The sequence below is a fragment of the Artemia sp. Qi Xiang Cuo genome, chromosome 4 (assembly GCF_049724085.1).
Source record: "Artemia sp. Qi Xiang Cuo chromosome 4, ASM4972408v1, whole genome shotgun sequence".
In the NCBI taxonomy this organism is placed as follows: domain Eukaryota; kingdom Metazoa; phylum Arthropoda; class Branchiopoda; order Anostraca; family Artemiidae; genus Artemia; species Artemia sp. Qi Xiang Cuo.
This window is the reverse complement of record NC_142797.1, coordinates 47,747,958-47,770,995: the sequence shown is the minus strand read 5'-3', so window position 1 is coordinate 47,770,995 and position 23,038 is coordinate 47,747,958. Positions and strand designations below refer to the sequence as shown.

Below are 23,038 nucleotides of genomic sequence, written 5' to 3'. Positions count from 1 at the left end.
ATATAAAAATTTTCCACTTTAGCTTAGATCTGTCTCGAAGAGATGAAAAATTTAAAATACTGTTCCAAATTTTTCACAGAAGATAAAAAAAGTTCAAGTTCTCTTCGGAATTTTACCAAAGAACACAATTCAATTCTAATTTCTCCAGAGAAAACAAATATCTTCCACTTCAGTTCTTTATTTCACAAAGACATAAAGAAATTTAGAGTTCAATTCTAAATTTTTCGGTGGAAGATAGAAAAAGTAATACCATACTTGTGAATATTTTCACGGAAGATAAAAAGTTCTACTTCAATTTTAAATTTTCTCAACGAAGTGAAGAAAAGTTCAAGTTTTCTACTGAATTTTACCAAAGAACACAATTCAATTCTAATTTATCCAGAGAAAATAAAAATCTTCCACTTAAGTTCTTTATTTCACAAAGACATAAATAAATTTAAATTTCATTTCTAAATTTTTCGGTGGAAGCTAGAAAAAGTAATATCATACTTGTGAATATTTTCCCAGAAGATAAAAAGTTCTGGTTCAATTTAAAATTTTCTTAACAAAGTGAAGAAAAATTCAAGTTCTCTTCTGAATTTTACCAAAGATCACAATTCAATTCTAATTCCACCAGAGAAAATCAAAATCTTCCACTTCGGTTCTTTATTTCACAAAGACATAAAGAAATTTAAAGTTCAATTCTAAATTTTTCGGTGGAAGATAGAAAAAGTAATACCATACTTGTGAATATTTTCACGGAAGATAAACAGTTCTAATTCAATTCTAAATTTTTCAGTGGAAGATAGAAAAAGTAATACCATACTTGTGAATATTTTCCCGGAAGATAAAAAGTTCTAGTTCAATTTAAAATTTTCTCAACGAAGTGAAGAAGAATTCAAGTTCTCTTGTGAATTTTACCAAAGAACACAATTCAATTCTAATTTCGCCAGAGAAAATAAAAATCTTCCACTTCATTTCTTTATTTCACAAAGACATAAAGAAATTTAAAGTTCAATTCTAAATTTTTCGTTGGAAGATAGAAAAAGTAATACCATACTTGTGAATATTTTCAAGGAAGATAAAAAAGTTCTAGTTCAATTTAAAATTTTCTCAACGAAGTGAAGAAAAGTTCAAGTTCTCTACTGAATTTTACCAAAGAACACAATTAAATTCTAATTTCTCCAGAGAGAACAAAAATCTTCCACTTAAGTTGTTTATTTTAAAAAGACATAAAGAAATTTAGAGTTCAATTCTAAATTTTTCGGTGGAAGATAGAAAAAGTAATATCATACTTGTGAATATTTTCCCGGAAGATAAAAAGTTCTAGTTCAATTCAAAATTTTCTCAACGAAGTGAAGAAGAATTCAAGTTCTATTTTGAATTTTACCAAAGAACAAAATTCAATTCTAATTTCACAAGAGAAAACAAAAATCTTCCACTTAAGTTCTTTATTTCATAAGGAAATAAAAAGATTTAAAGTTCAATTCTAAATTTTTCGGGGGAAGATGGAAAAAGTAATACTAGACTTCTGAATATTTTCTCGAAGAAATGAAAAATTTAAAGTACAGTCCCAAATTTTTCACAGAATATCAAAAAGTTCAAGTTCTCTTCAGAATTTTACCAAAGAACAAAATTCAATTCTAATTTCTCCAGAGAAAACAAAAATCTTCCACTTCAGTTCTATATTTCACAAAGACATAAAGAAATTTAGAGTTCATTTCTAAATTTTTCGGTGGAAGATAGAAAAAGTAATACCATACTTATGAATATTTTCTCAGAAGATAAAAAGTTCTAGTTCAATTTTAAATTTTCTCAGCGAAGTTAAGAAAAATTTAAGTTCTCTTCTAAATTTTACCGAAAAACAAACTTCAATTCTAATTTCACCAGAGAAAATCAAAATCTTCCACTTAAGTTCTATATTTCACAAAGACATAAAGAAATTTAAAGTTCAATTCTAAATTGTTCGGTGGAAACAAGAAAAAGTAATACCATACTTGTGAATATTTTCCCGGAAGATAAAAAGTTCTAGTTCAATTTAAAATTTTCTCAACGAAGTGAAGAAAAATTCAAGTTCTCTTCTGAATTTTACCAGAGAACACAATTCAATTCTAATTTCACCAGAGATAATAAAAATCTTCCACTTCAGTTCTATATTTCACAAAGACATAAAGAAATTTAAAGTTCAATTCTAAAATTTTCGGTGGAAGATAGAAAAAGTAATACCTTACCTGTGAATATTTTCTCGAAGAGATGAAAAATTTAAAATACTGTTCCAAATTTTTCACAGAAGATAAAAAAGTTCAAGTTCTCTTCGGAATTTTACCAAAGAACACAATTCAATTCTAATTTCACCAGAGAAAATAAAAATCTTCCACTTAAGTTCTTTATTTCACAGACATAAAGAAATTTAGAGTTCAATTCTAAATTTTTCGGTGGAAGATAGAAAAAGTAATACTATACATGTGAATATTTTCTTATAAAATAAGAAGCTCTATTTCAATTCACAATTTTCTCAACAAAGTGAAGAAAATTTCAATTTCTCTTCTGAATTTTACTAAAGAACACAATTCAATTCTAATTTCACCTGAGAAAATAAAAATCTTCCACTTCAGTTCATTATTTCACAAGGACATAAAGAAATTTAAAGTTCAATTCTAAATTTTTCGGTGGAAGATAGAAAAAGTAATACCATACTTGTGAATATTTTCACGGAAGATAAAAAGTTCTAGTTCAATTAAAAATTTTCTCAACGAAGTGAAGAAAAGTTCAAGTTCTCTCTTGAACTTTACCAAAGAACACACTTCAATTCTAATTTCTCCAGAGAAAATAAAAATCTTCCACTTCATTTTTAAGGTCCACAATGAAATAAAGAAATTTAACGTTCTATTCATAATTTTTAGATGAAATAAAGAAAAAGTAATACTATGATTGTGATTATTTTCCATGAAGATCAAAAGTTTCACTTTATTTATAATTTTTCTTAAATTCGGTTCTGATTTTTCTCAAAGAAATGAAAAATTTAGAGTTCTGTTCCAAATTTTTCATAGAAGATAGAAAAAGTTATACATTGATTGTGAATATTCAACATGAAGATAAGAAACTCCACTTTAATTCAGAACTTTCTCGAAGAAGTGCAAAATGTTCAAGTTCTCTTCTGAATTTTTTTAAAGAAGAGAAAAAAGTTAGCTCAATTCTGAATTTTACCAATGAAAATGAAAAACCTTCCACTTCTGTTCATAATTTCTTAAAGACATAAAAAATTTAAAGTTCAGTTCTAAATTTTTCTTTAGAAGATAGAAAAAGTTATACTATGATTGTGATTATTTTCCATGAAGATAAAAAGTTTCACTTTAATTCTAATTTTCTTAAATTCAGTTCCGATTTTTTGCTAAGAGATGAAAAATTTAAAGTTCTGTTCCAAATTTTTCATAGAAGATAGAAAAAGTTATACATTGATTTGAATCTTCGACATGAAGATAAGGTGCATCACTTTAATTCTAAGTTTTCTCGAAGGAGTGCAAAATGTTCAAGTTCTCTTCTGAATTTTCTTAAAGAAGATAAAAAAGTTAGCTTAATTCTGAATTTTACCAATGAAAATGAAAAAAGCTACCACTTCAGTTCTGAATTTCTCAAAGACATAAAAAATTCAAAGTTCTCTTCTAATTTTTCCAAGAAAATATTCATTCATCTAACCACCAAAAACAATAGGTTAGGATAGGTATAAATAAATATTAATAAATAATTAGAAACATTTCTCCATTTTTAAGTTAGGTTATGTTAGGTTAACTTATCATGAGCGCTCATGATAAGCTAACCTAACCTAACTTAAACATGGTAAAAAGATTAAATTAGGTTAGGTTAGGCTAGATTAAGTTAGGTTAGGTTAAGTTAGGTTGGGTTAGGTTAGCCTACGTACGCGCGCGTACGTAGGCTAACCTAACCTAACCCAACCTAACCTAACCTAACTTAATCTAGCCTAACCTAACCTAATTTAATCTTTTTACCATGTTTAAGTTAGGTTAGGTTAGCTTATCATGAGTGCTCATGATAAGTGTCGTGAGGACCTCACGACACTGTTCATATAGAACTTGTTTACTATAACGACCACACTCAAAACCTCTTCTAAAACCTTTTCTAAAATCATCTTTTAAAATGTCTCCAACTGATTAGCCGAAATAATTCCCTAAAATGTCTAAAACCGTTTCACCCAAATAATCCCCTAAAAGTAATCTCAGCGTGTTCCTTTTGTTTTTGGCATCTCTGTGCTTTAACATTTCAAATTTCTAGGAAACCCTTTCCTACGTTAATCTCTTCATCTCATAAATGTTCCTAGCTACACTATTATGGTTTCGTTAGAATATCAATTTATCTCTCCGACTTAAAGCTCAGTGAAGCCGTATTTAAAAATAGAATTTCTATCTCTTTAGCCTCCCGCATAATTCCAAGATAACAAGTGATGTCATTTCTTATTCCTGACAGTAAAGATCAATGAAGCCCTATTTAAAAATAGAATATTAATTTTTCTCTCTGACCTAACGAATGTTTATCTCTCAGACCTAAGAATAAAGAAAGCCATAATGTTTCTTAATTCCCCCTTCGTGAATCAATATATTCCCCTAGCGATTATGTAGATCAAGTTCTCAGGTTAGGTTAGCCTAAAGATCAAAGAAGCCTTGTTTGTTTCTTAATCCCCCTTCGTGAATCAATAATTCCCCCGCCGATTATGTAAATCAATTTCTCAGGTTAGGTTCGCCTAAAGATCAAAGAAGCCATGTTTGTTTCTTAATTCCCCCTTCGTGAATCAATAATTTCCCCGCCGATTATGTAAATCAAGTTCTCAGGTTAGGTTAGCCTAAAGATCAAAGAAGCCATGATTGTTTCTTAATTCCCCTTTCGTGAACCAGTAATTCCCCCACCGATTATGTAAATCAATTTCTCAGGTTAGGTTAGCCAAACAATCTCATAACATTCGCATCGAGCATGTACATTCTCACTGAAAAAAACCAAAAAATAGACATGAATTGCTGTTAACATCCATAAATGTGAGAAAGTTCCTGTTTTTTCATTCTCACTGACAAAAACCATAAAATAGACATGAATTGCTGTTGACATCCATAAATGTGAGAAAGTTCCTGTTTTTTCATTCTCACTGACAAAAACCATAAAACAGACATGAATTGCTGTTGACATCTATAAAAAACATCAAATAAATTGACCAACACACATAACCGTCCAAGAAAACATCCATAAATGTGAGAAAATTCATGTTTTTTTAAGTGAGAAAATTCCTGTTTTTTCATTCTCACTGAGAAAACCATAAACCACGTGGTGGGCGTGGGACTGGTACCCCCCTTTCTACTGTCATGTTGATTTAATGGAGAGAAGAGGACTTAGGGCGATGTGGAGTGTGTTAAGAAGTAGTTTAAGAAAGATAGGCCTAAATGATATTAAATTAATGAAGAGGATTTTGTATAGTAAGATAAGACCAGTATTTAGTTATGGGTGTGAAATTTGGGGATATGAAAAGGGGGCTAAGTTAGAGAGGATCCAGTTCAGTTTTTTTAAGAGATTGAGAGGTCTAAGTGATAAGTTTAATGGGCTAGTTTTAAGGGGGGATTTGGGGTTGAGGAGTGAAAGAGCTATAAGGCCAATTAGTATGATTACGTATTGGGAAAAATTAGTGTCCCTCGCAGAGGAGAGGATACTAAAAGTAGCTTACCAAGAATCTTTGAGAGATAGGAGGAAAGGTTCTTGGGCTAGCCAAGTTAAATATATTTTGGAAAGTTGTGGAGAAGCTAGGCTGTGGGAAGAGGGGAAAGGTTTAGTGGTAGAAAGGCGGGCGGTAGCAAAACATGTTAAGTTCATTTTAGAGATCCAGGAGATCCAGAAAAGGCAATTTGATATATCCTCATCACCTTTTCCGTCTCTGTATGCTAGCATTAAGAACCTATGGGGGGAGGAAGTGTATTTCAAGGCGGGGCTTAGTAGGGAGGGATCAAAGTGGTTAATATCGATAAGAGGAAATTTTGTAGCATTTGGAGACAGGAGAAAATATTTGGGGAAGACTAGGTCGAAGGCTGGTCCCTATTTTTGTCCAATATGTGGGGACAAAAATGATGATTTAATGCATTTTTTATGTTTATGTAAAGAGTTAAGAGGTTTGAGAGAGGAAATTTTTCCGGGGTGGTTCGAAAGGGAGGAATAGGTGGGTAATATATTAAAAGATAGAAATTTTCTGGGGATAAAGAATTCGGGAAGGTTTATTGGACTGGGCTTGGACTATAGAGATTTATTTTTTACTTTATTTTTGTTTTGTTTATAATAAGAATGTTTTCATTTATTACTTTTGAAGTGTATTGTGCATTAACCATGGCCCATTAGGTCTTTCAATTATAATAAATCATATCATATCATATCATATAGCGACCACACTTATACATTTAAAATTTCCGTGTTAAATTTGCTTAATTTAGATTTTCTAGAAAAATTTAAAATCTGTTTCATCCAACCCAAATAAAATTATGTATCTCTTAGGGAGTGATCATTCCCTCAGATTTACCTTTTGTTGGTATGCGATGAATATTTTAACCCTTTCTCTCTTTGGAAATTTAAATAATTATTCTCATTTGAATTTATCAATTTTCATGCAAGATTTATGTAAATAGAGGAAAGGGTTAAGAAACCATGACACTGGCTGAATCTGTCAATAATCTGCAATCTGTCAATTGACAGAATTTAAACACACCTTTGTATGTACGTCAAATTCCTGAAGAAACATGGCCCGTTTTTTAGCACTAAGATCTTACATCTAAGATCTTACATCTTTCTGCAAAGATTATCGTTTTTTAACTCATCTTTCTTCTAAGATATTACAGCTGACTGATGTTAGCAAAAAGTGTGAAGACCGCCACTGTTTTGCCATATACTCGTAGAACAATGATGAGAGAACTTTGATGATCTACTCATCATTGTTCTCAGACCGCTGATCAGAGCAGAATGATGAAAAATGTTTCCATAAAAACGACCAAAGATGTAAGATCTTTGTTCAAAGATTTCTCTTTTAAGCGTTTTCTGACCAAAGATGTAAGATCTTAGCACATTGATGAGTGAAAAAACCGGCCTACAATTTGTTGTTCACCCAGCATCACAGGTTATTTTAAGATCTAGTTCTCTTGTAGTTCTGGACGGAGTCCAAGTGTCTCCCAAATATGGGTGTATTCGGGAAATGTAAATATAGGTTACTACTAACATTAACACTTGAAACAAAAGGAAATTATTAAGTATATGAAGGTGATTGCCGCCTCCTCAACATCTCGCTCTTTACGCTAAAGTTTTTTAATACTATTAAAGACCCTTCCTAATGTTCTAATTACACGACCGTTTGTGTTTCAGGAGTCGTTCTTAAAAAATTGGGACATCATCCAAATTTTAGCGTAAAAAGCGATGTGTTAAGGAGGGAACAATCCCCTTCATATATGTAATGATTCCTGCTCGTTTTAAATTTTAATGTTGCTCCTTACTTTCTGTTGAATTTTTTTTTTTAATTTCTGACCTTTTTTAAATTATACCAGGAAACCTGTCCCCACCTCCACGGAGAGATCCCTCTCCTCACGGAAATATCCTCTAGACAATTCAATCCCGGTGAAAATCTACCCCTGGACAATTACCCTTAACAACTTTACGTGTAAAATTGAGACGGAAAAAAGAAAGCAATACATATAAATTAATTTGTTTGAGGATTCTGGAAAATTCTCCGAGTGTATAGTTTCCCCTTATAAGTTCACCCCTGAAAACTTCCCTCCCCATAAAAAAAATTTCCCCGTGGAAACCCCCAGAAGGAAATTCGCCCCCAAACGAAAACGTATAGCCTACATACTTCCCAATAACAAATACTATGCGTAAACAATGGGGAATTTTTATAACTTAAAGACCTTTCCCCTGGGGCAGTGAGTGGGGTCACGTTATATCCAAAAAGCATAGTTATTGGGTCTTTCAATTATGATTAAAAAAATAGGTATGTCAAAATAATTATCGGACGATTTTTGGGAAAAAAGGGGTGAGGAAGGGGGATTCGTTGCCCTCAAATCTTTTTGGTATCTTAAAAAGGACACTAGAACTGTTAGTTTCCCTTCGAATGAGCCCTCTCACGATATTCTAGGATTACTGGGTTGATACGAACACCCCTGAAAAAGAAAAAAAAAAGCACGCATCCGTGATTTTTCTTCTGGGAAAAAACAATAAACGAAACAAAATTCCACATTATTGCAGATAGGAACTGGAAAATCTACAGTAGGATTGTCTGATACGCTGAATCTGATGATATTAGGGGATGTTTCACCCTTTTTTCGAAACCCAGGCAAATTTTCTCAGGCTCGTAGCCTTTAATAGGTAAGATTAAACTTAATGAAACTTCAAATCAGCAAAATAAGCCGATTCTTTTGATATATCTATTGGTATCAAAATTCTGATTTTCAGAGTTTCGATCAGTGTTGAGCCGGGTCACTCCTTACTTTCAGTTCGTTACCACGAACTGTTTGAAAGGGCCGTAAGTCTTCAATGTACTGCGTTTTTTTCCCAGAGAAACTTCATATGGGAGAATATGTCTGGACATATAGACACACATAGTTTTCAGTAAAAAGCAGGTGAAGTAATAGGCAAAACACTTTTTCGGCTGGGGGAGGGGGAAAGGGGCAGAAGTCAAACCTGTTTGTAGTGATTTATGTTCGTTTTAACTTTGACTAGAATATTCCAATTTGATTTTTACTTGTTTTAAGATTTATTTATTATTTATATTAGTGCTTATTATCTGTATGTTTTCTATGACTTTTAATTTAATTTATAAGAATTTGTTTCTGCTGGTCTTAAATTTTATATGGCTCTTTAATTTTCTTTGAAAAACTTATTTTTCGAAATTTTTTTGTTAATTAATTCAAAACAGACGCAAAGATCTCATTTCACTTGTAAATATAAAAATTATATTATGATAAGTTAGTACAGCGAATAAATTTGTTTTTTCCAGGCTATTTCATCTTCCTTTCCGATGTGCTAACATACTTCGATTTGGGAGAAAAGGTATTTTCTTTTAGTTGGCAACGCTGGTAGAACTGACGTCACGCACTAGAAAGAAAGAGTAGTCTCCTAAAAATACACTGGAAAATGATGAAATTTGATAAGACAGAATTTTTAGGAAACTGCAAAAGAGATAATTTTGGTTTTAACCAAATAATAATATTTAAGGCAAATAGATTTATACTAAGAATTAGTGCAAAGAGCCAAACTAAGCTATTATAGGCAGCGCAATAACGCTGCCCAAGTAAAGAACAATGTTGGCACAATGTATTATTTATTTATTTGTTTCTTTAGACCAGGGCACTTCGTATCGAAGGAGTTATTGCAGAAACTTCGAGAACGGGCTCATTTGATTGGAAATTGGAAGGGCTTCTTCCCTTTTTAATAGTCGAAAGATACTAGAAGGCAACTAACACCGCTTCCGCGCCCACCATTTCCCCAAACACATCCAATCAAAATTTTGAGATAGCCATTTGTTCAACGTAGTTGAAAGATCTAGAAATCGAATGAATTTTATTAATAACCCGTCTTACAATCAACCGAAAAAGACGGAGCACAAACAAGAAAAGAAATAAAAATCAAAACTGACAAGAAAAACAAATACAAACAGAAAGAACTGCATAATAACATAACTATTTGAGAAGATGGACCCACTTGTGGTCCAGTAGCTCTAGTTTTTTCACGTAATTCTGAATTACCTCCTCCACGGGATTCAGAGGCTCAGCAATTCCATGTTTCGCAACAATATGATGGTTTCTAACAGAACGCGGCACTTGAAGCAGATATCGGGCATACTTGAAAATATCCACCTTATGTCTTTCTTGTTTCGTGCACTCAGGAGCTTCCAAAAAGGAAGCAGGTACAAAACATGAGGCAAAGCTACTGCATTATAAAGACGAGCCAGATATTTACGGCTTGAATAGCGACGGCTAGTGACAACACCTGCATAGCCAATGCGCACTTTTTTAGAAACGTGTTCAATAAGCAAAAACTGGGCATCTCGAAGATTACGACCAATCGGCAGGCCAAGGTACGTAATGTGGCTAGACGGTGTTACGGTAATTACACCAAGCCTGATTGCTGCATTATCTTCAGGGAAATTAAAAAACAAAACAGCAGACTTTTTTACATTAATCTGCAAACCAATATCCGCATAACTTTTTTCAAGACGCGAGAAATTATTTTCTAATGAAGGAAGCAACAGAGACAGATTTAGAAGATCATCTGCAAAACCCAGAAGTAACAAGCCAATATGCTTGAGAATATAACTCAGAGAGATAACCTGTTGTGCATCACAACATGACCCAGAGTCAAAAGCTCTCCTGACATCATACTGACCTCAGATCAAAGTTTCTCGCGAGAGATGAGCCTCAAGTAATATGTTAGCAAGAAGATAAAGTATATGGGTGCACCCGAGGCCTTTTCGAAAACCAAACTGGTGTGGAGGTATCTCACACTTATCATAAATCTCATCAAATACAACAATCTCGAATAGTTTGCAAAATACTGAAGATATCGTTAGTGGTCACTACGAAGAAGGCTGTTCGACTGGCTTCCCCTTCTTTAATATTGGAAAAAACATATGCACATTAAAGCAACTTGGGACTATACCTTGTGTCAAAATCATCTGAAACAGAAGGGAAATGTGATGGTAAAGAACATAACCTCCCAAAGAAAGACGTAGAGCACAAATACTATCGCAGCTTTTCGAATATACCTTTACAGCTTTTTAACGACCTGGCAAATTATGACCGGTGACACTGAGAAATAGTCGAAGGTATCGATAAGTATAGAAACCAGCTCATTTTCGTAATTAGATTGTAGAACTGGATCAGGCGCTTTAAACTCGGAATCAAAGTAAGCACTCCTCTTATTAGCAGAAATATTAGACGTAGGCTTAGCTTCTTCAGGCTTAGACCGAAGCGACCAAGTAAGATTCGGATTCTTACTGAGCTTTTGCACAAAATTTTCTTTGAGGGTTGCACGGTGGGCGTCTAACGCTTTACTGAACTTTTGTTTAGTATGGATTTGAATCTCGTTCACTATTCCACTCCGTGGCTTCCCGCTATCATGCCACAATTTCAGCCACAGCTTCGGCGTGGCACAAGCTGCCGCTAACTCCAGGTTTTTAGACCACCCTTTCACCTGCGATCTATTACGGATACGCTTCACAGGAACTGCTACACTCCGTGACACTCAGAGCATGCGATATTTCTGCACAGTACATGTTTATCTGCAGACATATTTCACTTTCACTGCAATAAGAGTTTGTATTTCTCTGCAGCAGATGGAAAGGAACTTTTATTTTAGTCAGGATATCGCCGCAAGTAGCCGCAAAGAGATCATTCGACACTTGTTTCCTGTAACTGTATACTCTCCATTGAGATTTACACGGACCCGACAACTTTGGGCAGTCCAGTGTTATTGACAATGCCAAAGGCAAATGGTCAGAGTATGAACCATCAGCTGCAACTTTTACTTCGTCACTCACCGGGGCTCTTTCCTGTCCTTAGCACAGCGCCATATTGCTTTCGGAATATTCATCAAGTTATCTCAGTCTCTTTTGCACTCGCGTAATCGTTCGTCATATCCGAATTCACGCTCATAGTAAGTCCACAGCAGTTTTTTGGCTTCCATAATACTGGCACGATCGAAAAACGCTACTCCTTTGCTAACGAACATATCCGTCTTAATACCCTTTGTCATGCATCGAGAAACAAAGTTTAAAACTGGATTCAACACTAGCACAGTTTTCACTGCGTTAATCTGGATCACGTGCAAAATTCATTAGCGAATGTTGTTCTAAGGTCAAACACTGCAGTCAAACCCAAGGTCAAATAGCCTGGGGCATATAAGGTTTATATAGAAAGGGTAATCGTAGAAACTTCAAAAGGGGCTCATTCGATTGGAAATTCAAAGGGCTAGTGCCCTTTTTAATAGTCGAAAATGATCGGAGGGCAACTAGCCTCCCTCTCACGCCCATCTTTTCCCCAAACACATCCAATCAAAATTTTGGGTTAGGCATTTTCCTCACGTAGTTAAAAGTTCTGGAAAATAGTTCTTTGAGGATGACACCCCCCCCCCCACAGCCTTCAGGGCAAGGGTTGCAAGTTATGCTCTGGGGGCATATAAAGTTTTTATAGAAAGCGCTATCATAGAAACTTCAAAAACGGCCCATTCGATTGGAAACTGAAGTGCCCTTTTAATAGTTGAAAGTGATTGGAGGGCAACTAACCCCCCTCTCACGCCCACCTTTTCCCCAAGCACATCCAATCACAATTTTGAGATAACAATTTTGTTCAACGTAGTTAAAAGTTCTAGAAATTAGGTCTTTGAGGATGATAACCCCACCATATCCCTCAGGGCAAGGGTTGTAAGTTGTGTCCTGGGGGTATATAAAGTTTTTATAGAAAGCGTTGTCGTAGAAACTTCAAAAAGCGCTCATTTGATTGGAAATTAAAAAGGCTAGTGCCTTATTTAATAGTCGAAAGGGATTGGACTCTCACGCCCACCATTTCCCCAAGCAAATCCAATCAAAACTTTGAGATAGCCATTTTGTTCAACATAGTTGAAATTCCTGGAAAATATATGTTTGAGGAGGACAAATCCCCCACCCCTCAGAGCAAGGGCTGTAAGTAAGAAACATCGTTGAAACTTCAAAAAGAGCTCATTCAATTGGAAATTGAAAGGGCTGGTACACTTTTAATAGTCGAAAGTGAATGAAGGGCAACTAACACCCCTCTCATGCCCACCATTTCTCCCAAACACATCCAATCAAAATTTTGAGATAGCCTTTTTGTTCAACGTATTTGAAGGTTCTGGAAATCCAGTCTTTGAGGATGACAACCCCCCCCCCCCCCCCCCCCCCACAGTCCACAGGGTAAGGGTTGTAAGTTATGCCCTGGGGGTATCTAAGTTTCTTATAGAAAGCGTTGTCGTCGAAAATTCAAAGAAGGCTCAATTGATTGGAAATTGAAAGGTCTAGGGCCCTTTCAATATTTGAAAGTGATTGGAGGGTCACTAACCCCCGTGTCACGGCCACCCTTTCCCCAAACACATCCAATCAAAATTTTTAGATAGCCATTTTATGTCAACGTAGTTGAAAGTTCTAGAAATTAGGTCTTTGAGGATGACAACCACCGCCCTCCCCCCACAGCCCTCAGGGCAAGGGTTGTAAGTTATGTCCTGGGGGCATATAAGGTTTTTATAGAAAGCGTTGTCGTTGAAACTTCAAGAAGGACTCATTTGATTGGAAATTGTAAGAGCTAAAAGAGCTAGTGCCCTTTTTAATGGTTGAAAGTGATTGGAGGGAAACTAACCCCCCTGTCACGGCCACCCTTTCCCCAAACACATCCAATCAAAATTTTGAGTTAGCCATTTTGTTCAACGTAGTGGAACGTTCCGGAAATGATGTCTTTGAGGATGACAAACCCTCTACACCCCTCATGGCAAGGGTTGTAAGGTAAGCCCTGGGTGCATGTAAGGTTTTTATAGAAAGTATTGTCGTATAAACTTCAAAAAGGGCTCATTCAATTGAAAATTGAAAGGGCAAGTGCCATTTTTTAAATTCGAAAGTGATTAAAGGGCAACTAACCCCCCTTTCACGCCCACCATTTCCAAAACACGTTCAATCAAAATTTTATTCAACGTAGTGAAAAGTTCTGGAAATTATGTCTGTGAGGATGACAAATCCCCCACACCCCTCAGGGAAAGGGTTTTAAGTTATGCTCTGCGGGCATATAAGGTTTTTACAGAAAGTGTTGGGCTCATTCGATTGGAAACTGAAAGGGCTAGTACCCTTTTTAAATGTAGAAATTGATTGGAGGGCAACTAACCCCTGTCTCACACCCACCATTTTCTCAAACACATCCAATCAAAATTTTGAGATAGCCATTTTTTCAACGTAGTTGAAAGTCCTAGAAATTAGTTCTTTGAGGATGACAACCTCCCCCCACAGCCTTCAGGGTAAGGTTTGTAAGTTGTGTCCTGGGGGCATATAAGGTTTTTATAGAAAGTGTTGTCGTCGAAACTTCAAAAAGGGCTAATTCAATTAGAAATTGAAAGGGCTAGTGCTCTTTTTAATAGTTGAAAGTGTTTGAAGGGCAACTAAACCCCCTCTCACGCCAACCATTTCCCCAAACACATCCAATCAAAATTTGAGATAGCCATTTTGTTCAAAAGAGCTGAAAGTTCTGGAAATTAGATCTTTGAGGATGACATCCCCTCCACAGCCCTCAAGGTAAAGATTGTAAGTTATGCCCTGGGGGCATATGGGGTTTTCATAGAAAGGGTCGCCGTGGAAAGTTCAAAAAGGGCTCATTTGATTGAAAATTGCAAAAGCTGTGCCCTTTTTAATAGTCGAAAGTTAGAGGGTGACTAACCCCCCTCTCACGCCCACCATTTCCCCAAACACATCGAATAAAAATTTTGAGATATTAATTTTTTCAACATAGTTGAAAGTTCTAGAAATTAGGTATTTGAGGTTGAACCCCCCCCCCCCCCCACAGCCCTCAGGGTAAGGGTTGTAAGTTATATCCTGGTGGCCTATAAGGTTTTTATAGAAAGTGTTGTTGTAAAAACTTCAAAAGGGGCTCAATCGATTGGAAATTGAAAGGGCTAGTGCTCTTTTTAATAGTCGAAACTGATTGAAGGGCTACTAAATCCCCTCTCACGCCCACCATTTCCCCAATCATATCCAATCAAAATTTTTAGATAGTCATTTTGTTCCACGCAGTTTAAAGGTCCGGAAATTATGTCTTTGGATGACAAACCCCCCACAGCCCCCAGGGCAAAGGTTGTAAGTTATGCTCTGGGGGCATATAAGGTTTTTGAAGAAAGCTTCGTCGTAGAAACTTCAAAATGGCTTACTAAATTCGGAATTGAGAGGTCCATTTCCCCTATAAATAGTCAAAAGTGATCGGAGGGTGAATGCCCCCCACGCCCATCATTTCCCCAAACACTTCCGATCAAATTTTTGATATAGTCATTTTGTTGAACAAAGTTGAAGGGTCCGGAAACTATGTTTTTGCGTATGACAACCCCCCCCCCCCTCACAGCCCTCTGAGCTAAGGTTGTAAGTTATGCCCTGGGGGCATATAATATTTTTATGGAAAGCATTGTTGTAAAAACTTCAAACAGGGCTCATTCGATTGGAAATTGAGAGAACTATTGCCCTTTGTAAGGTTGCCCCTACTTATCAGGGCAAAAAATTTTGGTAGCGTGTTATGACTGAGGCTTGGGTGAGAATCGGCACTCAGAATTCAGTGACAAATGATATTTATTATAAAAGGCAATAAAAGGAAAATATTTTAACTCTCGTTATTTTCAGTACTTCTCAACCTTTTTTAGGTCTATTGTCTAATATTCCATGGGTCTACTTGTTCAATCCACAAAGGTGTACCAAAATAAAGGATTTAGTTAATTCTAGGCTATCGAGTGCTTCTAGTTGAAATAACTATACTTGAATAATCAGACAGACTTGGGTACCGGTGTAATTAGAATTCTTTGCATCAAATTATTGTTCCTAGTAATAACCTTTTTAAACAAATCTCAAAGGTTGTATAAATTAAACCAAGTTTCAGGTTTATATCCTGAAAAGGAAGTTAGCGTTCTTTCGAACTTTGATAAACTACAACTTTCTAGAGAAAATTGGATCTTTGGACGGAAGAGATTGGAAATCTTAATCTAGCAATTTAATCCCTCTTTCTTCGCGCCCTTCTGTAAAATATCAGGACAGCCTCTATTTAATATTAGCACGGGTTGAGAAATGCAAAGGTGGCTAGAAAGAGAAATGGATCCCTCTTTCGTGTAACGTCAGAGAATTCGCTAGGGGAGGAATATTGTATCGTCTTCTAGTTCCAATCTTCTTATATATATATATATATATATATATATATATATATATATATATATATATATATATATATATATATATATATATATATATATATATATATATATATATATATATATATATATATATATATATATATATATATATATATATATATATATATATATATATATATATATATATATATGTATATATATATATATATATATATATATATATATATATATATATATATATATATATATATATATATATATATATATACATATAAATATATATATATAAGTTTTTTAATAAACGCTAGGTAAGTTCCAAAGGGTCACTAAGCTGGAAGGAGGAGGCAAAAAGGCTCTTTAATTTATTCTTTAGGGTCAAGGAGCTTATATTGTACTTAAACCTTAGTTTATTCCCACGTTCAAGTTTCTAAGACGAACTAATTTTATTTCTATTCTAATGCTTAGAAAATGCTGTATTTTATCTAGGGCCCCCAAGTCTTTCTAATCCAGTATATCTCAAATCACCAGAATATAATAAAATGTCGTGCTTTGACTTCAGTACTAGTTTTATGTCTCCTATATACGTATTGAATTTATTACTTCGGCTGGTTTATCCAGGTGACAGAAATCTTTTAGAGGTTTACTTCTTATCTTAATTTTATCTTCAAAGGGGAATTCAGACAGACAGTGGTAGCCTATCTTAATTACAAAGAAAACACTTACTCGTTGTTAGTTCCAAAAAAAGACTACCCTATTTCGGTCCCCGAACCATTATTTTAAGCGTTGTCTTATTTCGTCATTCTTGTTTCCCATTCACCAGAGACCAGTTTTGATGCAATCTCTCTTTTTGAACCAAGACTAATAATAATTCTTTGCTCAAAAATGTTGGTTTCCGCTTTCCACAAACCCTGTATTCAACAAAGCCTGTTTTGTTGTATACCTTATCATGTTATATTGTCACGTAATATTTTAGCCATTGAACTCTGATTTTGAAATGGAATGGTTTATTTGCATTTTATGGACCTTGTTGAATTAAGGGTATTATTATTCAAGTCTGATTTCACAATTTTAGGTTTGTTTTTCTTACACAAAGATCAAAATAATGCTTCGTTGTTTTTATCATTACCAAAAAGTCATAATAAGGCTTTGCTATTTTTTTTTTACAGTTTAGTCAGGTTATGATGGCTTTCTCACACCTTTTTAATAGTCGAAAGTTATTGGAGGGAGAATCATCCCCCCCCCGCTACTAATTTCCCCAAACATTTCCGATCAAAATTTTGATATGTATATTTTGTTTAACGTAGTTGGAAGGTCTGAAAATTAGGTCGTTGAGGGTTACAACGCTCCCCCATAGCCCTCAGGACAAGGGTCCTAAGTTATGCCCTTGGGGCATATAAGGTTCTTATAAAAAGTTTTGTCGTAGAAGCTTTTAAACGAGCAGATTAGATTGGAAATTCAGAGGACTAGTACCTTTTTGATTAGTCAAAAGTGATCAGAGGGCAAATGCCCCCTCCCCACTTCCATCATTTCCCCAAAAACTTCCAATCAAAATTTAGAGATAGCCATTTTGTTCAAAGTATCAGAAAGGTCTGGAAATTATGTCTTTGAGGATAACAAATTCCCCCAGCCGTCAGGGCAAGGGTTGTAAGTTATGCCCTGCGGACATGTAAGGTTTTTATAGAAATTGTGGTCATATAAACTCCGGAGGGGGCTCATTGGATTGATAATCAGACGCTCTAGTGCTCGTTTTAAGAGTCAAAGTGCTCAGAGAGCACCTACCACACCCCCTCCCCCACACACCCACCCACACACGCACACGTCGTATCGTCCCGAAATGTATCTAATAGAAATTCTGAGATAGCCATTCTATTCAAAATAGTCTAAATATCATATAACAAGGCTTTTGGGGCTGAAACAAACCCCAGAGATCATTGGAAAAAGTTGTAAGTTGTGCCCAAGGGGTGTTTAAGGATTTTAAGGAAGGGATGGTTGTTTAACTTTAGAAGAGGCTCAGGCTTTCTCCCTGAAAAGACTATGTCAATATAAAATGAACACAAATTAATTTAAAAAAAAAATTCCACAAAATAAGTTTTTCAAAAAAAAGTAAAGAACTCCATTAAACCTAAAATGAACAAAAAAGAACGAAATAATCTACAAGGTATACACCTACCACAGGTCAGTATCAATAAATAAATGAAACCCAAACCAAAAAGAAATTAAAATAAATAACAGAGTCAAACTCAAAACAAACAGAAATTAATGTGAGTAGGGTTCTAAACCCATATGCTTTCTAAAAGGCAGAATATAATATGCAATTTACTGAAAAAATTTTTTTTTAATGTTTTCACTTTTATAACTTTAAGAAATCAAAAATTAATTAAGGTTTTAAGGTATAAATATCACCATATGTGCATTAAACTGACAAAGTAATTTTTGTTCTGTAAATTTATTTGAATTTTTTTCAGTAAAGTACAAATTATATTCTGGCTTTTAGAAAGCATAGGGGCTTAGAACCCTACTCATATTAATTTCTGATCGTTTTGATTTTGACTACGTTATTTATTTTAATATCTGTTTGTTTTGGGTTTCATTTATTTATTGATACTGATTTGTTGTAGTTGTATGCTTGGTAGATTATTTGATTAATATTCAAACCTATAGTAGATTAAATTTCAAACTTATAGATGAAGACCTCTTGTGTACTGAGAGAATTATCTGTGAAAAAAACAGTTTTTGGTGATATTGACTGCGTGTTTGAACTATTTTATTTGGATAAAGTTCATTACGGATTTCTGAATACAGTGGTTAGTTTAGCAGGTTCCACGATCCACTGGGCCACCATTCCAATAAAGGTGATCGCCACTGCATTCCGTGGTTCATTGTTTTCAAAATGGTTGAGTTCAAGAAGGGGGACTTAGCTTTGGCGCAGTTCAAAGGATCCACTTTGGCCAGTTCGTATTGTAATTGTTATTAAGTCAAAAGAATCTATACTTACCGTTTTTAACTTTACCGTTTTTTGCTACGGATCTCATGATTTTCATGTATTGATAGCTGTGAATCTTGTATCTTTTGAAGATAACTATGCCGAAGCTTCAAAGCGAACACAGAAAGGCGTAAATCACGCCTTTCGGAAAAACGAGAGCAATCCGGACATTTTACTTGAATTTTTCCCAAAAAGAGAAGGGAATGGATCGAGTAAAACGGCTACTGTTTCTAGCGATGCCTCAGCTCTCCACAATCAACTTGTTTCCACATAAGCTGAGGTGGACAAAATTCATACTGACATTGTTAAAGTCACTCAAAAAAAGCTTCAAGAAAAAGTTGCTGAATCAGCCTGCCCAAAAGAACAAAACTTCGTTGTCACGAAACTGATTGTTTCGCAAATTTACGACTCAATTACCCTCGAGTATAGTGGGAAGTTTAAAAAAAATACAAGTTTCTTTAGACAGTTTGAGAATGCAGATTCAGTCTCTGGAGCATAGAATTGAGAGTGTTGAGCAAAAAATTGATGATTTAGAACAGGAGAAGCTTCTTGATTCGTTGGTGTTTTTTTCTGTAAAGCAAAATCCTGAGACTAGTCTAGGGTCAACAGTACTCAATGTTATACAACGAATGGGAGTCAGCAGTGTATCATCTACACACGTGTAGCCGTGAATCGGTTCAGACTCTTAAATACCACATCAAATACGCCAACACCGAGTACGGTGGGTCCAGTGCTGGTGAAATTTGGGAACAAAGATATAGCTTACACAGTTTATAAAGCAAAATCGAAACTTGCAAAATCTGGTATCTTCGTTGGTGATAACCTTCCCAACGATTTTTTCACTTCGAAAGTGAAAAAATAGGTACTAGAAGATGCTAGAGATCGATTTGGTGCTAAGAACGTTTGGACTGATCGCGGCCGTATTTTCAAACGAGAGCAAAGTGACGTAAATCCCATGCGAATCAAATCACTTACGGACACCCTCTAAATCTTTCAGTCAGTTTTATTTGTTATTTTTTTCTCTGTTTCTTTTCTTTTTTATTTGTGTTTTCTGTTTTTTTTTTTCGTCTTTCATTTGTTCTATTTATTTTTGTTTTTTTTTTCTTCTTTGCTATGTTGAAAGTCAATTTTATTTTCCTCTGTGATGTTGAATGATGTTCAACCTTTAGGAAGATTTATGAATAGCCCTTTTCGTATTGAGGACAATTTGGAGGCCCAAGTTGGTCGTATTAAATTGCCTGTTGCAAAATTTATATAGGCCAATTATAGGCCAATTTCTCTCCTATCTATTTTCAGCGAAATTTTTGAGAAGGCTATGCTATCCAGGCTTCTTACTTTTATGGATGCAAAAGATTTTTTGCTTGATTTCCAGTTTGGATTCCGAGCAAATCACTCTACAGATCATGCTTGCGCAGCTGTCTTGAATTTCATTCACTCGGCAATAGATTCTGGTCATATCCCGGCAGCTTTATTTTTGGATGTTGATTCTTTGATTAAAGCTTTTGATTCTTTGACCCATCGAATTCTTCTTTGGAAACTATCACATATTGGTATAAGATCAAATGCTTTCTCTTGGTTTGAATCATATCTTTCTGGTAGACTTATTTCCATTGACCCACCTTTCCAAAGTCCTTCTGAAGTCAGTGGAAGATCCAGGGGGGGTAAGGGGGGTGCGCGCCCCCTAGCGTAGTCTAAAGTAGTGTAATTTACTTAATTAACTCAAATTTGCTTTAATTAAACTGGCTCCTAACGCAAGTTTATCGAATCAACCTATTTTGCCCCCCCCCCCTATTTTTTTTTATAGGATCAAACTATTTTGCCCCCCCCCCTAGAAAAATCCTGGATCCGCCCCTGTCTGAAGTAGGTTATGGCGTCCTTCAGGGATCTGTTCTTGGTCCCGTTTTATTTCTGATTTATATTAATGATCTGATTTCGGCAGTTAAAAATACCAAGTCTCTAGCATGTTGCAAGCTATGTCATCCTGATTTTCGTTTGTGTTCCAATACTACTTCTAATCAATATTTTCTCGTTGCTGTCGTACATGACATTACTCTTGGGGCCCTTGGGAAGACGGAATGTGATATCAAGTCTGACCTTGTGGTAATATTCGGGAAAGTTATTTCATGGTTTGATGTGAATTACTTGGCCTTGAATGTTGGCAAGTTACTTATTTTTTCTCGAATTGGTATAGCTTTCCCTCAGCTTGCGGACCTTCAGGTGTCACAAGGCTCCTTGTGTAGATCAGAGAATCAGGTGGTCCGGTTTCTTGATATCCTGCTTGATGAGAATCTTCCTTTTAGAAACCATGTAGCCATTATTAGGGTTTAGGTCTCACGCAGTTTGGGTATCCTTCGAAAACTCAGAAACACATTTCCTGGATCTTTACTGAGGCTTCTTTTTTCGACCTTGTCCAGTCATATGTTTCGTATTGCCCCATTGTATGAATGTCTACTTTTCTTTCTACACTGCGGTCACTTTCTGTTATGCATAATAAAGCACGGCGTCTGGTTTTGGACACCAATCGTTCCTCACCTAAACCACTCTTAAATCTACAATCTACTTACATTCTTTTTTGTGCTTCTTTTGTCATTCATCATTTTCATGGCCATCTTCCAAAATCTCTTCAAAAAACTCCTGTGTTTATTTCTGATTCCTCTCCATATAGCCTTCGTTCTTTAAATAATGTCTGCATTCCTCTTACTCCAACTGTATGGTCAAATTTCAATCCCCTCATTGCTTGTCAACAGGTGTGGATTTCTCTACCTTCTTCGGTACAGAGATGCCACTCGTTTGGGACTTTTAAAAAGATTCTCATTTAGTTAAGAATCCACCCGAATAGCAATTTTTTTCTATTTTTACCCTCTGAGGCGTTGATGTACCCTGAGTGTTTTTTTCATGGTGTATGGTTGTCTTCTCTGCGTTTTTACTCCCAGGTCTCAGGTATGTTCTCTTTTTAATCTTATATGTTATTTGGCCATTGTTCTCTTTTTTTTCTTCACTACTTCACTACTTAAATAATTTTTTTCACTACTTTTTTCTTCACTACTCAAGTAGAGTTTTATTTGAAAGTTGCGGAAGTTGAACCAGATCGTCATTTAACTTAGGCTCCCGCAATATGTTATGCTCTAGTGATCCCATCCACTCTCATGTGTTATTTAATTTAATGTGCAATTGTAACTTGATAAGGATATTACCAGTGACATTGACTGCTGCAATAGTTTATGTATATTACTGTAGTTGTCAGTTGTCACATTCTAGGTTTGGTCTTCGAAGGGTCAGGTGTATAGTCATCCTTGTAATTCTGTGGTAGCGTTGCCCGACATTATGAGGATTCGACCGGTATAGTATTCTAATCCAGTGTCTCTAATTTTCATAAAATGTTTCATTTCGATTTGATATTAGATGGCAAAATTATTTATGCAGAATTGATAAATTTTGAAACTCTCAGAGCGTGCATTTATAAATGAGTAATTCTTACATTGACGTAGATTATTAGTCACACTATCGTTATATAATCCAAAAATAATTTTCTTAGGTAAATTTATTGTTTTGTCAGCGTATATTTTTTTTCTTATATTGATTTTGTTGTTATATCCCACTTGTATCCTTGGCCATGGAGCCTTTCGAGGGATAATAAGAGCATTGTATTTTAAATTTGTATTTATTGGTAAATAAATCTGAATCAAAAGCTATGAGTCTGAGAAAATTTGTCTTATTTTGAAAATAATATCCCGACTCTTTGAGGATACCACCCCTAAAGTGTCTGACAAAAAGTTTTTGTCAGAAGAAAGATCGTGGCTGTGTGTTTTATTAATTATTAGTGTTATTATTATTTTGCTTTTTTTCCCAGTGATGATCTGTCAAACGAATTGTCCTAGAAGATCATGGGCTCATTTGAACGGAAATCAAAAGTTCTTGTGCCCTTTTTAAGTACCCATAAAAAGATTGGGCTACAACTAGCCCCCTTCCTATGCCCCTTTCCCCCCAATGGCATCCAGTCAAAATTTGAGATAGCCATTTGGTTCAGCATAGTTAAAATATCCAATAAGTATGCCTTTGGAGAAGACATGCCTCCGTAGTCCCTGGGGAAAGGGATGTAGCTACACAACTTGCCCATTTTTCACATACAGAATTGGTTATTTGGAAAAGTAGGGA

At 35.2% G+C, this 23,038-nt stretch overlaps 1 protein-coding gene and 1 long non-coding RNA gene across 2 annotated transcripts in view; one reads left to right on the top strand and one right to left on the bottom strand.

The window, feature by feature from the left end:
- The window catches only part of LOC148953174 (uncharacterized), a 59,531-nt gene extending 42,773 nt beyond the window's left edge, over nucleotides 1–16,758 (bottom strand). Inside the window, exon 1 of the long non-coding RNA XR_016141694.1 lies at nucleotides 16,624–16,758. This is a non-coding gene — a long non-coding RNA (uncharacterized LOC148953174). The remainder of the gene's footprint in view (nucleotides 1–16,623) is intronic.
- LOC148953173 (uncharacterized) overlaps nucleotides 1–23,038 on the top strand; it is a 78,075-nt gene that overhangs the window by 20,082 nt on the left and 34,955 nt on the right. The gene's annotated exons all lie outside the window — the stretch shown is intronic.